Here is a 16,762-nt window from a genome sequence, read left to right as displayed (position 1 = left end):
AAAAATATGTGGTAGATGGCAGCACTGTAACAAGCATTACACAGAAACCAGCTTCACGTTTAGGTTCACAATACGGACACGCACATTCCGCAGAGGAATATGGACGAGGTACATGTATGGGGTTTAGTAGTAGTAGTAGCCAGTTCGCGGAGCCGGTGTGGTTGTCGAGTTGTCATAGTGACGGACTCGCGAGGATCCGGGTTCGAACCCCACCTTCGCTACAGTGGTAGTCGGCTGAAGTTGAGTTTCCTGTGCTTCCCAACTTCAAAGGCGCAAATGCGGGCCGATCCCCCCAATTAAAAAATCTCGCCACAGAGAGCAACAGGCCTACAACGATAAATTATTCAATCATTACACTTCACTCATAGTTAGAGAAACTGGTGGCAGATGGCAGCACTACACATAACAAGCATTACACAGAAACAAACTTCACGTCAGGTTTCACTACATGTGAACGCAAATTCCAACATGTACCAATTCGTTAGAGGTTCCTCAGAGGATATGGACGAGGTGCATGTGTGGTTTAGTAGTAGTACTAGTAGTAGCCAGTTCGCGAGTGGGCGGAGATCCCTCGCCAAAGTCCAATGGCAGAAGACTTAGGCCAGGGCCATCGCCAAGTTGGCGTATTTTTTCGTGATCATTATGTTCATGTTATGTATGGCAACCCATCTAAAAACAGACACAAAGTTGTAATCACTTTTGTTTAATGTGACACAAAAAGACCACATTTCTATATATATATATTATTATTTTTGTATTTTTTTCCTCTGAAATTTCTTTTTTTTCTCTCGTCACATGGAGCTAACCCAATACGGCTACTACATATAGACATGCATCGCACGTTGGCGATGAAAAAAATGGATTTGACACCTACCGGGCCGTCTTACATGAGTATATCGAACTTTGCCAGGGATCTCCTGCCACTTTGCGAATTAGCCGGCCAAAGCTCGAATCATTTCTGAAAATCGGACTTTGGCCGAAACTCTCGGCCATTTCGCGAATCACCACGAATGATATAATGAAGCTACATAGGGTAAATTCGGTAAACAAAAATAGGATCAGACCAATTATTGTCCGATTTAGAGACTCCGCGGTGCGAGATGAATGGATCGAAGCTAGCCGAAGCAAGAAGGGACTAAATGCAAGTGAAATTGATGAACGTTATGGTGATTCAAGGCTATTCATAAATGAACATCTTACTAAGACTCTCAAAGACCTTTTTTATCACGTCCGGAAGTTCAAGAAGGATAACGACTTTGACTTTGCGTGGGTGAGGGACGGCAAGGTCTTACTGAGAAAAAGGCAGGGTGAAAAACTTCATTATATTCGTAACATAAATGACTTGGATAAAATTAATCAACAGCAGAATTCCCAGGAATCAATAATGTAAGTATCAACTCATCTTGCCTTGAAACATTCGATGATTTGGTGAGTTTTTCAAATAGTCCTGAAACTTTCAATATATTGCATGTAAATATTAGAAGCGCTCGTGAAAATTTTAATAATTTATTATTGCATTTAGAAAAATTAGTGGTTCCATTTGATGTTGTATTACTGTCTGAAATTTGGATCAAAGATCATGAAACTGATCTGTACAATATTTATGGCTATAATAGTTTTTGTGAATGTCGAAATAGAAATAGATCAGGCGGCGTTATTGCATATGTAAATAAAAAATATTCATTTTTAAGTACTGCCTTGAATATGAATACAGCTGAAGGCTTATATTTGTACAGTGAAATGTTAGATCTATGCATAATTTTAATTTACAGATCCCATGATTTTTCTCGAATGGATTATATTATTGAGTTCAGATCAATTATTAGCAATTTAGGGTATAAAAATATTATCTATACTGGAGATATTAATATGGATATATTGAAGTCTGACACGGACAGTGATGAATACATGAGTCTCATGTCTGAATTTGGTTTTTTATCATACATAAATACACCAACAAGAAAGTCAGCGTGTTTAGATCACGTTTTCATTCGAAACGCGAGGTTAAATTATCGATTTGAAACAGCAGTATCAAAATTAGAGATAACGGATCATTTACCACTGGTTATTAAATGTAATCTTGGAACTGATACAAAACTTTTAAATAATAATCAAAATAATAAAAATCGGTTTTGTCAAAATGTGGATTATGATAAGTTTGAAATATGTGTAAAAAATTATGAATTTGATGAAAACATTTTCAATGAGACTGATGCAAATGTATTATATGACAAATTTCTTGATATTGTGTTTAGGCATCGTAATTTCTGGACAAAACAGTCTAAATGCAAAACAGGAAATAATTTGAAAAGTGAATGGATTACATATGAATTGAAATGTATGGTCGATACTAAAGAAAGACTTTATAAAGTTTTTAAACGAAATCCTTCAGATCGTGATAAGGAAAATAATTACAAAAACTATAACAAACAGTTAAAAAAGAAGCTAAAAGCTGCAAAGGATGCTTTTTACTATAATAAATTTATAAAATGTGGTAACGACGTCAAGAAACAATGGAAAGTTACTAATGATATCATAAATCGAAAAATAAATAAAATAGTACTTCCAGTAAATACTAATCCTGAAACAGTGAATGAAATGAATGAATTTTTTATCAATTCTGCAATAACTGAAGATTCTGAGTTAATAGATGAAATAGAGCTTCTAGTACCAAACCAGTATAATTCTATAGTTGTTACTGAGATAGAGGAAAGGAATGTAAAGAATTTAATAAACATACTTGAGAATAATAAAGCGGTTGGTTATGATGGAATCACTCCAAAAATGCTAAAAATTGTCAGTAAATACCATTTGAAGTTTATAACCCACATTATAAACTCTTCAATTCTCAATGGAGTTTTTATTGATAAATTAAAATGTGCTCTTGTTATACCCATTCATAAATCAGGTAATGTCAATGATTTCAAAAACTATCGTCCGATCTCTATTTTGCCCGTCTTTTCGAAAATTTTGGAAAAGATAATGAAACACAAAATTATAAATTTTCTAAATCAATTTAATTTTTTTTCGAGCAATCAGTTCGGTTTTCTTGGAAATAAGAATACTGAGATGGCAATTTTGAAATTTTCAGCAAAAGTATATGAAAGTATTAACGAGAGCAAAAGAACCCTTGCTATGTTTTTAGATTTAAAAAAAGCCTTTGATAGTGTCGATCATCCAATTCTTATGCATAAGTTATATTGTTCAGGTCTGAGAGGCAACACTTATCACTGGTTTAAAACTTATCTGTCAAATAGAATGCAAGCAGTTAAAATAAATGATACAATAGGTACATACAGGATTATTAAAACTGGCGTCCCACAGGGTTCTGTTCTTGGACCGATTTTATTTCTAATCTTTGTTAATGATATCAATAACCTGGATCTACATGGTGATTTGATTAGCTATGCCGATGACACAGCTATTGTTTTGTCAGAACAAACGTATACCATGCTGAAATCTGATACTGAAGAAGATTTAACAAAAATTAACACTTGGTTGAGGCATAATAAGTTAACCTTGAATCTCAACAAAACTAAATACATAAATTTTCAATTATACAATAGAAATATTGAAACACTTATAATTCGATGCCATGAGTTGGGATGTTCTGATGACCAATGTTTTTGTCCGATTGTCTCGGAAACTGAAGAGTATAAATATTTAGGAGTCACTATAAACAAAAATTTGAAATGGAACTCTCATGCAACTGCACTTAGTAACAAAATAAAATACATGAATGTTCGTTTATATTGCTTAAAAAATATTATATCTCCTCAATTTATTCATACACTTTATTTTGCTTGGTTCTACTCACTTATCCAGTATGCTATATGTGTTTGGGGAGGTGATTATGAGTCCAATTTAAATGTTTAAATAAGTGCTCTGAAAAAAACTATAAATATTATTTCCTCTCGTAACCCTACACCATCTGCCTATAATTATAAATCAGACTATAGATTTAATATTGAAAAATTGTATATATACCGAAGTCTAATGTTTATTTATAAAAATCCTACTTGGTTTGAAATCAAGCAATGCCCAACAAACACACGTCTCCGTCGAGGTTTTCAATATAATATTATACAACCTAAAAAAACATTAACCCAAAAGCAATTTATATATTTGGCTCCATTATATTTTAATAACCTGCCAAATGAAATAAAATATGAAAATAAATTAAGAGCTTTCAAACAATTAATTATCAATTATATTAATATTTTACTACAATAGGAAGGTACTTCTCGGCCCCCAGTATACAGTGTTGTGTCACCTAGGCCTTTGAAATATTTGTCTATTTCTATACTTGTATTTTGCTTAGTACTTGTTAGTAGCCTATATGAAAGTGTTTGCCACCACAGAAAAATTTATGTTTGTATACTCTGGACGGATCAAGCGATCCCTTGAGTAGAATACTGTATTTATATATTTATATATATTGTTTTATTTTTTTTTCTTCTCTTAATAAACTATTATATTCACCTGCACTTCGGGCTTTGGCAGTAACATATACATGCTTCAGGTCAAGAATTCCTTTGTGAAGGTGCTCTTTGGGTAAACACCCATGATTTGTTTTGAATTTTTCGAGATGAGCGTGGAGAAAAGGAAGTGAAGATGGATAAAAAATCCCAGTATTTCTTTTAAATTTAAAATTTTATTATAACTCTAATGTTATTTTCTGATGAACGTCCAGATACGGGATTTATAGCTTAAAGGGATTTTTTGAGATTTTAAAATTAATATCAGTGCGAAAGTTCTTTTTCTGTCGTTTTCAATGCTCTGAAGTCACCCAATCAGATAAAGGTAAATTACCAATTATTGATGGCCTTACCACAAAAACTAAAGCTGAATCTAAATTAACATAATTTTCATGATTATTCTATTCTGCCAAGCAAACGCAGAAATAACGATATTTACTCAAGGACAAAGGAAAAAGGTTTTTTTTTGTTACAATGTATTATTTTGAAAATGTTACATTCTGTTGCTAAATGCAAAATTCTGTTGTTAAATCTCTGTTCTTGGACCAATTTTATTTCTAATCTTTGTTAATGATATATCAATAATCTGGATCTACATGGTGATTTGATTAGTTATGCTGATGACACAGCTATTGTTTTGTCAGAACAAACATATACCATGTTGAAATATGATACTGAAGAAGATTTAACGAAAATTAACACTTGGTTGAAGCGTAATAAATTAACCTTGAATCTCAACAAAACTTAATATATAAATTTTCAATTGTATAATAGAAATATTGAAACACTTATGATTCGATGCCATGAGTTGGGATGTTCTGGTGACCAATGTTTCCACCTGATTGTCTCGGAAACAGAGGAGTTTAGATATTTAGGAGTCACTTTAAACAAAAATTTGAAATGGGACTCTCATGCAACTGCACTTAGTAACAAAATAAAGTATATGGTTGTTCATTTATATTGCTTGAGAAATATCTCCTCAATTTATTCATACACTTTATTTTGCTTTTTCTACTCACTTATTCAGTATGCTATATGTGTTTGGGGAGGTGATCATGAATCCAACTTGAATGTTTTAATTAAGTCCCCTGAAAAAAACTATAAATATTATTCCCTCTCGTAACTCTACACCATCTGCCTACAATTATAAATCAGATTATGGATTTAATATTGAAAAACTATATAAAGAATATACACCGAAGTCTAATGTTTATTTATAAAAATTCCTACTGGGTTTGAAATCAGGCAATGCCCAACAAACACGCGTCTTCGTTGAAGTTTTCAATATATTATACAACCTAAAAAAACATTAACCCAAAAGCAATTGATATATTTGGCTCCATTATATTTTAATAGTCTTCCGAATGAAATAAAATATGAAAAAGAATTAAGAGCTTTCAAAAACTAATTATTAATTATATTACTAATATTTTTCTACAATAGGAAGGTACTTCTTAGCCCCCAGTATACAGTGTTGTATCTCTAATGCCTCTGTAATATTTGTGTCTGTTTGTATATCTTGTTTGTAATTGCTATTATATGAAAGTGTTTGTCACCACAGAAATATCTGTATACTCTGCACGATCCTTTGAGTAGAATACTGCATGTATATACGATCCCTTGAGTAGAATACTGCATGTATATACGATCCCTTGAGTAGAATACTGCATGTATATACGATCCCTTGAGTAGAATACTGCATGTATATACGATCCCTTGAGTAGAATACTGCATGTATATACGATCCCTTGAGTAGAATACTGCATGTATATACGATCCCTTGAGTAGAATACTGCATGTATATATATTGTATTTTTCTTTTCTCTTTCTCAATAAACTTTATAAACTAAATGCTAAATGCTAATATCTATATATTACTAATTACTAATTCCGCATACTTCGACTTAAAGGAAGAAAATTTCAAAATGAGTGGAAAGTTTAACACTAAAAATACGAAAAAAGTTCTGGGGCTGGGTGAAAACTTCGACTTTAACAGGTATTTGAGTTAACGGAGCTAGACTTATCGCGAATTGACTGAATTATTAATCATTAGTTTTTTTCCGTGATATATGCTCTCATTTTGGGTTGCTGTAGTTTAGTTACATTTGCCATCCATATTTTTATAGGACTCTTTTTTCAGCATTCTCGTTGGGCAATTTGCCTGTTGTGGCCTTTGTGTTTGTACTTGTATTTGTAGTCACGAAGATTATTCACTTTTGTGTAGCAACCTACGAAAATTCTCTTAATTCTATTACTGTGTGTGAATTTTTTCACTTCTTTATATAATCGTATAATACTTAGTATTACATCAGTGAAGACAAGAAAAGAATGTACAAGTATACCAGCAGGCATAGGGCAAATAATACTCATGAAAAAAAAGTTATATCATCCGGAGTAGCGTAAAAACCTGCTCCTCCGTACTACAATTTCTCATTTTTCTGCCCATGAAACCGAACGTGAAGAGATATCATACACACGGGAAAGAGAAGAAAAAAACGGGACGTTATATGGCGGTGTAATGGGATTTACGGTGAACTGATTCTGCGAAAGATTAGGAAGACCTGAAAATGCAATCACGAGCAACCAAACCGTACACAAAATATTTTATTTTTTCTTCTTGTTTTCATCTCTGCTTTTTATTTTTTTGTACCTGAGGCAAAAGGTTTGTATTTCGATAGCAGTAGCATTTTCTTATTTCCCAGCAACAACCTTGTGATCGATGTTCATTTGTTGATCGTATTTTTGATTTAAATTTGACATTTTTGTGCTTTATTCACAGTGATCATATAGAGCAGTGTTTCTCAACCTTTTATAACCCATGGTCCCCCTTTGAACCATATTTTCTACTCGTGCCAACCCACCACCCGTCTCATCCAGGGCCCTCCACTTTCATCCGAGAGCGAGATCCCTTCCAGCTGAGGCACTAAAAACTAAATTTAAAATGAACAAAAATTTTATGAAAAACAGTATTTTTGTAATAAAATATTGGAAATAATGTAAATATTTTTATTAGTATAGAACCTTCTAAAAAGAACCTATTCTCACATTTAATTGCACAAATTAACTAGAACCTATACTCGCATATGAACCGTATTTCACTGCATATTTTGATGGAACCTATGATTGCATATATTGATGGAACCTATGATTGCATATATTGATGGAACCTATGATTGCATATATTGATGGAACCTATGATTGCATATATTGATGGAACCTATGATTGCATATATTGATGGAACCTATGATTGCATATATTGATGGAACCTATGATTGCATATATTGATGGAACCTATGATTGCATATATTGATGGAACCTATGATTGCATATATTGATGGAACCTATAACCGCGTTTAATCGCATATACTGATGTAACCTGCAATCGCATTTACTGATGTAACCTGTAATCGCATTTACTGATGTAACCCGCAATCGCATTTACTGATGTAACCTGCAATCGCATTTATTGAAGGAACCTATAATAGCATATAACCGTGGACTGTCATAAGAAGACTTTGGATGTATTGATCTTATAGTACGACATATATTGTGAAGAAACCTTTAAATAAAATTTTCTCTGGTTTGCAATGCACTGAATGCTTGAGCAGAACTTTACCGATATTATAGTAAAATTGAATTTTTTGATGTTGAACAAATTGTGGCGTTTTTTGCGTCACGATACCCATGTGATGTTTTTACCCATTTTTTCATAAGGTGGGTTGGGGACTCAGCGTTGAAGTCCTTCTGAATGTCATAAATAACCTTAGTTTATCTACATCCTTCTCCGAGTGGTCCAAGGCCAATTTCGAATCTGTGACGTACACAATCGCGGAAAATTTTGTTGACAGTTTTCAAAATAGCATTGAAGAAAGCAATTTTAACCCATATTACAAACATATTAAAAGTTTCTTTCTTCCCGAGGAGTACCTGAATTTTCAAAGGAATCCCGTATATCAGACTATTTTACTACAAGCTCGTTGTAATTTTATTAGGGGCCTAAATCGTTTTTCTAACCGATGTCGATGGTGTGATTATCGTGGGGAAATCGATTTCGTACACGTCATTGCAAACTGCAGTCATTTTGCTGGCCAACGTCTCACAGTTTTTGGCTCTCAGTCGTTATCGTTATGTGATTTATCCAATATTTTACGAGATGGAAGGAATTCGTTGTTTCAGTTCTTTTTTTTTATGTAATCTTAATTAAGTTACAATCCACACTAAAACTTGCCATGAAATGAGAAATATCAATGGTTCATCTCGTATTCATATTCTGTGTGTATTTCCTTTTTTGCTCTGTATTTCCTTTTTTTTAAGCGTTTATATTACATTTTGCTTCTAGGTGTTCGTCTGTGTTGTACAACCAAACGTTCCTTTTTTGTAATAGCTTTTTTGCATTGCGGGCTCCGCCCTAATGCACAATTAAAAAAAAAAAAAAAAAAAATAAATAAATATATATATATATATATATATAAAGTTATTAATATCACAGGGTAGTCATAAGTCTTCCATTTATTTCTCATCATCACTCATATAACTTGAGTAGGTCTCTAAACATCGCTCAATGACGATTATTTTCTCCCACCACAAATAATTGTAGTTATCTTCTACCATGTTTTGAATTACTGCGGCCATGATTGAAATACCTTGAACAATCTCATCACTATTTGCAGTTATTTATATAACTTCACACTTAACTCGATAATACTTAAAGTAAAATAAGTAATCTTCTTTTATAACTCCTCCATCTATTTTTCTACCGTGATTATGCTTTCAAATATGTTCTATAAATCATGATTATTTAGCTGTAATATCTAATAGCGCTATCCTACAGCTATCTTGTGTCGGTGTTCTAATTCAGGGATCCCGAAATAATATACTGTGACACTCCAGATATTTTAGGATGTAAAATAATATTTTATGCAGTGGTTTAGACATCGACAATTTTGTTAAGCGCAGTGAAATTATTACTTATTCGAGAGAGAAACTGAGTTCAATAGTTTTCCAATGTTTATTTCACTTTTTACTTAAATATTTAACAGAGCCGGAAAAAAAAACCAACACGTAAGGGCGTCTACATTTTCTAAGCTCAATCTCACGGGTGTTGCAGATATGGAAATTCAACTCTCTGTGCTCCAATACCATAGCATTGCTATTTCAAATGGTTTCTACTTTTACACTTTGTCTTAAACTAATGTTTAGTTACAGTGCTTGTTATTCATTCCTTTTCCATTATTGTTCTCCCATCCTTCATCTAACCTCGGTCACTTTTAATCGGATATCAACGATTCCAGCACATAATATCCGATTATGCGGGGAACAATTCAATTGCCATTTTATAACGTTTCTGCATTGAAAACTGATGCAGAATCAATATCAAGCTTCTCGAATAAATTAGACATAGAAAATGAAATGAAAATTATACCTAATGACAATGATCACAATGCCCGAGGTTTTTACTTTCCATCAGGAAAGTTGACGCCCTCTATCGGCTCAACATAGAACAAAAATAAAATAATTAAATACACGTCACGAAGACGATTTGAATATTTGGAGGCCAGTACATACGCTTCAATGTATTTATCTTAACTTAGTAGCACATTGTCCATTGAAATTCTAAAAATGCTTCATTCAATTAAAAACATTGTTTTTAGCGGTTGATGTGTATTGGTTGACGTGCGAAGTGTAATATTCGATTAAATGGGGGGAAAGTCGTTGAAATTATGATGTTAACGGGGAAATACTGTCATTAACATTGTCTTTATGGGAGGTATTTTGTGCAGGAGGATTTTATCCGTTTAGCAGGGCATTCGTGTTTATCAGTTACTCGATTATATGCGATGTCGACTGTATTTTCTCTCAACTGGGGCTTATTGCACTCAAATCCCGTTTTATCGAATACCGTTATAGCGAAAATCTCGTTTCAACGAACACTTTTCTAATCCCCCCCCCCAGATAAGTTTACATAATAACAATGCAAATACCTGGAATTCCTTTATAACGAAATTTCGTGATAGCGAAGTGATTTCTCCGGTCTCTTGAAGTTCGTTATAATGGGATTCGACTGTATTATACAATTTACAGAGTTTCTACTATCGTCTTGTTCTTCAGCTATTGCAATATAATTTATTCTAATAAATTGCATTTCAATCCCACAGCTTTTAGTATGCTCTCTGTTATTGCAATGTCATATAATTAACTTCTGTTTCCCTGAAGCACTCGCAGAATAACCCCTGCTGAACTTTTCCATTTCCATGTACGAAATACGTGAAATTTATTTAGTGCCTTCGGAATATATCATTTCATTTAAAAATTTTAGTACGAACACGAAAAAATTTCATGGTTCTAAAGTAAATCATTGTATCTGGTAATTTTGGTATTTATATGTTAAATTTAGTGCCTCTAGATTTGACTTCTTCCGGATGACGACACCCATACAAATTCGACGTATAAAACACATAACTTGTATTCCGTCCAAGAAAATATAATCTCGAATATTTCCGGAAGAATATAATAAGAACAAGTAATTGCTCACAAAAACATATTTTCGCGAGTTTCGCAGCAAATAGAGATTGACATACGTATAAGGTTTTCCTCCTCGAGTGGATTACTAGTTTTCTACACACAATCTATATAAGATGATTTCGAAACTACGCCAAACCCATACAGCAAATATCTTGGGACAAAGAGCCATAATGATAAGATACGAAGGGTTACCGTGTCGGGACAATCCATTATAGAGAGGTGTAAGTATCGGTCAATGTTCCGCGTATAGCAGGGAAAGCATAAAAGAAAAACATTATTAATGCGAGGGCTACTTATTCTAGGAGAATGGTTTGACGCATCCACTATGGGCTTGGGCAGCAAAAAAAATGATCTCCGTGGAGTAGAAAAACTAAGACGGAAGAGAGTTGGGGCCAAAAAAAAATGTTGAGAGCCATATCCTGATCGATTATCAGTAGTGAAGAGCGATTTCTCAACCATAAAAATGTCTCAATACCTTCGATAGGAAAACTGAGATTTATTTTGCGCTGGGAAACAACTAAAGAACCATAGGAAAGAGTATTTATCTTCCTCTTTTTCAGCGTAACCTCTTATTTACCGATTGAGGAAAAAGAAAATGCCCGTGAAACAAAAAGTTATGGAAATAAAAATCCAAGTACAGTGAGACCTAGATATAACAATATTCTGGGGACCAATTAAATAATATCGTTGTAGGGGAGTTATCATTATATCGAGAGACATCATCATTATTATCCCGTGCCATCAAATTTATGCTGCTGCTGGCATCTTTTCTGAATCAGCGATGTTAACACCACCGGAAAGTGCGCTTTGTATTTAATTCATCACAAAAGATTTTAATTGATGACTTCAGAGTTCAATTTCAGGTAGACGCATTGCCCCTGTAAAGAGGTTTATCGCGATGCACACAAAAAATCGATACCGATAACTTTATCAACACTTTCGGTTATCAGGTGGTATGAAATACCGATGTTATTAGACGTCCTCGGAAGAACTGAAACATGTGACGAGTTTAAAAATATAATGAAGGATATTTCGAGCGAAACAAAAAAATATCGTTGTTGCGATTTCCAAATCTCCTAAAAAAATATCGTTATAGAGGTGCTTACCGTAGGAAAAGATATCGTTATATCGAGAGGAGTTTAACATCAGACCATGGGAAATTCCAAATACGATTTGTAAAAATACCGTTGTTGGGAGATTTATCATTATATTGAGTATAGCTGTAGCGAGGTTTCATTACACTCGTAAGAAAAATTATGGAGGAAAGTGGGGTCTAATGGGACATGTTGTAATGATTTAGAGCAACTATTATTAAACTAAACTTATCTTATGTAGAATTTTTTAAATTTTCAACAATTTAGTCTATATAATGTGCGTATAATATCACATATAACATAAAAAAGGACGAATATTTATCATCACTCCGAGATTAGTGCCAAACAAAGTGTTTTCTCTCACGCACAAGACGACAAAGTTACACCATGGCGTAACATTAAAAACAATCGAAAGTAGGAAGTTTCCATTTGCATATACTTTGGCTTTAGGCATGAAAACTGAAAAATTATGTTCAAATATTGTTTCTTAATAAACACAAATGTGTATGTTTGTGAAAATAAAAAAATTAAATTTGTTCATTTTCCTTTGAAAAAAAATGAAAATCTAAAATTTGTTCCATTGGCTCCCACTTTCTTCTATATAACAAGAAAAATAACAATTTCAACTCATTCAGAACTTTGTTTCATTACTCCGCCACATATAACAATTGTCGAGAAGTAGAATATCCGTAATACACGGGTAAAAAAACCACCAGCAATCTGAAGTTTCCGAATGCATTTCTTTTTATCTCAACCATAATACATACATATTTGCACTTAAAAAAAAAACAACTCATAAAGAGAAACTGAAATTCTATTGTATGTTTTTTTTAAATAATTCCCATGTCATTAGTGGGACAAGAAATTTAATCTTAGGTTGTGGCTTTTTCCTTTATTTCTCTATTCACTTCTGAACTTTTGTAGAAATTTCCGGAGATGAAAGAAGAAAAGAAAATGGAAGAAAATTTTCAAGAGCATAAAACGAAAGTTTTCTTTGTCGTTGTTAATGTAATTTGAATGACTAGAATAAAAAGTGTATGTCTTCGATGCTAATGAGGTCACGACATTGTCGACGTTTCTTGAGACAGATGTTTGGTTTTGCCTCCATCTCGTCAAATATATATCCAATTTCTTCCCATAATATACATAATGTCTCCTTTTTTTTCTTGTTCGGTTTTCGAAAAATTCCCTACTTTTCTTGAATTTAGATGTGTATATAACTGTAATTCGAGACGCAGATTGGGAGAATAATAAAAGATGTTTGAGCTGAAGTATTTTTGACATTGCAAGAGAGAGATTTACAAGAGAAATATGTTTGCACTTACACAGTAGGAAATCAAACTGTGAATTCGGCTGAAAGGAGACATTATTGAGTGATAAGCAGTTTTGGATAGAAATATTTACTAAAAATTTGATAACTAATTACAGTCGATTAAAGATGATTGCTAAAACAAATTTCATATTATTGGTCGCAATAATGAAGATTGTTGATACTGGTTTTGAAATAACGAAGATTATTGATACTGGTTTTGCAATGACGAAGATTGTTGAAACTGGTTATGATTTTGTAATAGTGGGAGAGAGAGAGAGAGATTGTTCAAACTGATTTTGATTTTATATTAGTGAAAAAGATGGTTTTACAACAACAAAGATTCTGGAAACTTGTTTTATAAAAACGAAAAATCGTTGAAACTGGTTTTTAAAATAAATTATACATTTACACCCCCCCCCCCATAAGTTGTATCTGTGTTGAATCTGGTTCTACGATAACATAATATAAGATTGTTGGAGTTTTAAGATAACAGTAGATATTAGATTTGAAACTTGTGCAGTAAGAATGTAGAAACTGGTAAACTGGTAGTGTGATAAGAATGTGGAAACTGGTAAACTGGTAGTGTGATAAGAATGTGGAAACTGGTAGTGTGATAAGAATGTGGAAACTGGTAGTGTGATAAGAATGTGGAAACTGGTAGTGTGATAAGAATGTGGAAACTGGTAGTGTGATAAGAATGTGGGAACTGGTAGTGTGATACGAATGTAGAAACTGGTAAACTGGTAGTGTGATAAAAATGTAGAAACTGGTAGTGTGATAAGAATGTGGAAACTGGTAGTGTGATAAGAATGTGGAAACTGGTAGTGTGATAAGAATGTGGGAACTGGTAGTGTGATACGAATGTAGAAACTGGTAAACTGGTAGTGTGATAAAAATGTAGAAACTGGTAAACTGGTAGTGTGATAAGAATGTAGAAACTGTTAAACTGGTAGTGTGATAAGAATGTAGAAACTGGTAAACTGATAGTGTGATAAGAATGTAGAAACTTGTAAACTGTGGTAGTGTGATAAGAATGTAGAAACTGGTAAACTGGTAGTGTGATAAGAATGTAGAAACTGGTAAACTGTGGTAGTGTGATAAGAATGTGGAAACTGGTAGTGTGATAAGAATGTGGAAACTGGTAGTGTGATAAGAATGTGGAAACTGGTAGTGTGATAAGAATGTGGAAACTGGTAGTGTGATAAGAATGTGGGAACTGGTAGTGTGATACGAATGTAGAAACTGGTAAACTGGTAGTGTGATAAAAATGTAGAAACTGGTAGTGTGATAAGAATGTGGAAACTGGTAGTGTGATAAGAATGTGGAAACTGGTAGTGTGATAAGAATGTGGGAACTGGTAGTGTGATACGAATGTAGAAACTGGTAAACTGGTAGTGTGATAAAAATGTAGAAACTGGTAAACTGGTAGTGTGATAAGAATGTAGAAACTGTTAAACTGGTAGTGTGATAAGAATGTAGAAACTGGTAAACTGATAGTGTGATAAGAATGTAGAAACTTGTAAACTGTGGTAGTGTGATAAGAATGTAGAAACTGGTAAACTGGTAGTGTGATAAGAATGTAGAAACTGGTAAACTGTGGTAGTGTGATAAGAATGTAGAAACTAGTAAACTGGTAGTGTGATAAGAATGTAGAAACTGGTAAACTGTGGTAGTGTGATAAGAATGTAGAAACTAGTAAACTGGTAGTGTGATACGAATGTAGAAACTGGTGAACTGGTAGTGTGATAAGAATGTAGAAACTGGTAAACTGGTAGTGTGATAAGAATGTAGAAACTGGTAAACTGTGGTAGTGTGATAAGAATGTAGAAACTGGTAAACTGTGGTAGTGTGATAAGAATGTAGAAACTGGTTTCTTAATAGCAACATTATGATTGCTGAGAAACTGGTTCTACAATAACTCTCATAAGTGTTGAAACAAAACAAACAATCTCGTGATTGTTTAAAGTTGTTCTTTAAAAACATAAGATTATTGAAACTCGTTCTGTTTTTTGAAAATATGAGATCATTGAAATTGCTTTTATTAATATAAGTTTGTTAAATCTGGTTTTTCGATACCTTACAATTATCTACTTCGATGATCATATTGGGGTGCTTTTTCAAAAATGAGATCCTTCAAATTAACTGCACAGTAAACACACGAAGTGTTCATCGAAATGGGTTTTAACAATTACACAAGAGTATTGGATCATGCTGTTAAATAGTTCTAGATGACAGAGAAGAATCAATTCTACAGTAGAATCTCCCTTAACGGACAGTTCCCGTTAGCGGACACCTCCCGCCAACGGACACTTTTCGGATCCTCGGCCCCGTGGAATAAGGCTTTAACGCATTTCACTCTCCGTTAGCGGGCACTCTCGATAGCGGACAGTAAAATTAGACAAACTAATTTTTTTCCAAATTCTAATTTGTGAATTTTTGTCCATAAATCGAGAATTTATCATACCCAACGGCGATTATGTATAATTCCAAGCTCATATTGTTAAATATCCGTCAATTAATTACTTGATTAACTGAACATAACTGTGGTCCAGGATGACGATTCCGAATGGTAAGGTCGTTTTGTTTGCCCATGTTGATACGTGTGAAGAAAGCCAACATAACTAACTGATGATGTTGTTATGAACACATTTATTTCTTCACACTTATTTTAATTTGATTTTATTGCAAAATATGTGTAGTGCACGTACCATGTACAGGGTAAAAATAATAGAGAGAAAAAAGGTTATCGATAAATTTTTCCATATTTGTCAGACTTTGTTCGAGAATTATGCATAATCACCGGTAAAAGTGATAAATGTAGTGAAATTTAATCAACCTTTCCTTATCGAGACGATTGATGATTATGCCGCTGTGGTGGTCGAGTGGTTATAGTGCCGGACTCGTGATGCGAGGATCCGGGTTCGAACCCCACAGTGGTGGTCGGCTGAAGTTGGTTTTCTGTGGTTCCCAACTTCAAGGCGCAAATGCGAGCCGATCTCCCCGTTAAAAAGTCTCGCCACAGAGAGCAACAGTCCTACAACGGTAAATCATTCAACCATAACACTTCACTCATAGTTAGTAAAAAAAAAAAAAAAAAAACTGGGGGCAGATGACAGCACTACACATAACAAGCATTACACAGAAACAAACTTTACGTCAGGTTGCACAACACGTACACGCACATTCCCTCATGTACTGATTCGTTGGGGGGTTCCGCGGGGGGGGGTGCATGTGTGGTGTAGCAGTAGTAGGTAGGGGCTCGGGGATCCATGATGCTCTTAAGTCAGCCACCTCGTTGGGCAATTTGCCTGTTGTGGCGTTGTATTTGTATTTGTATTTGTATGCATAACCACCA

The 16,762-nt window shown here is 33.8% G+C and overlaps 1 protein-coding gene across 2 annotated transcripts in view; it reads right to left on the bottom strand.

Moving 5' to 3' along the window:
* Window positions 1-16,762, bottom strand: part of LOC149089690 (uncharacterized) — a 184,354-nt gene that overhangs the window by 138,399 nt on the left and 29,193 nt on the right. The window lies entirely within an intron of this gene.

Source organism: Pholcus phalangioides, unplaced genomic scaffold (genome assembly GCF_987345545.1).
Source record: "Pholcus phalangioides strain wild (caught in Gottingen) unplaced genomic scaffold, Ppha-v1.0 ptg000001l_1, whole genome shotgun sequence".
In the NCBI taxonomy this organism is placed as follows: Eukaryota; Metazoa; Arthropoda; class Arachnida; order Araneae; family Pholcidae; genus Pholcus; species Pholcus phalangioides.
The sequence above is the reverse complement of the archived record's forward strand: the minus strand, read 5'-3'. Positions and strand labels throughout refer to the sequence as shown.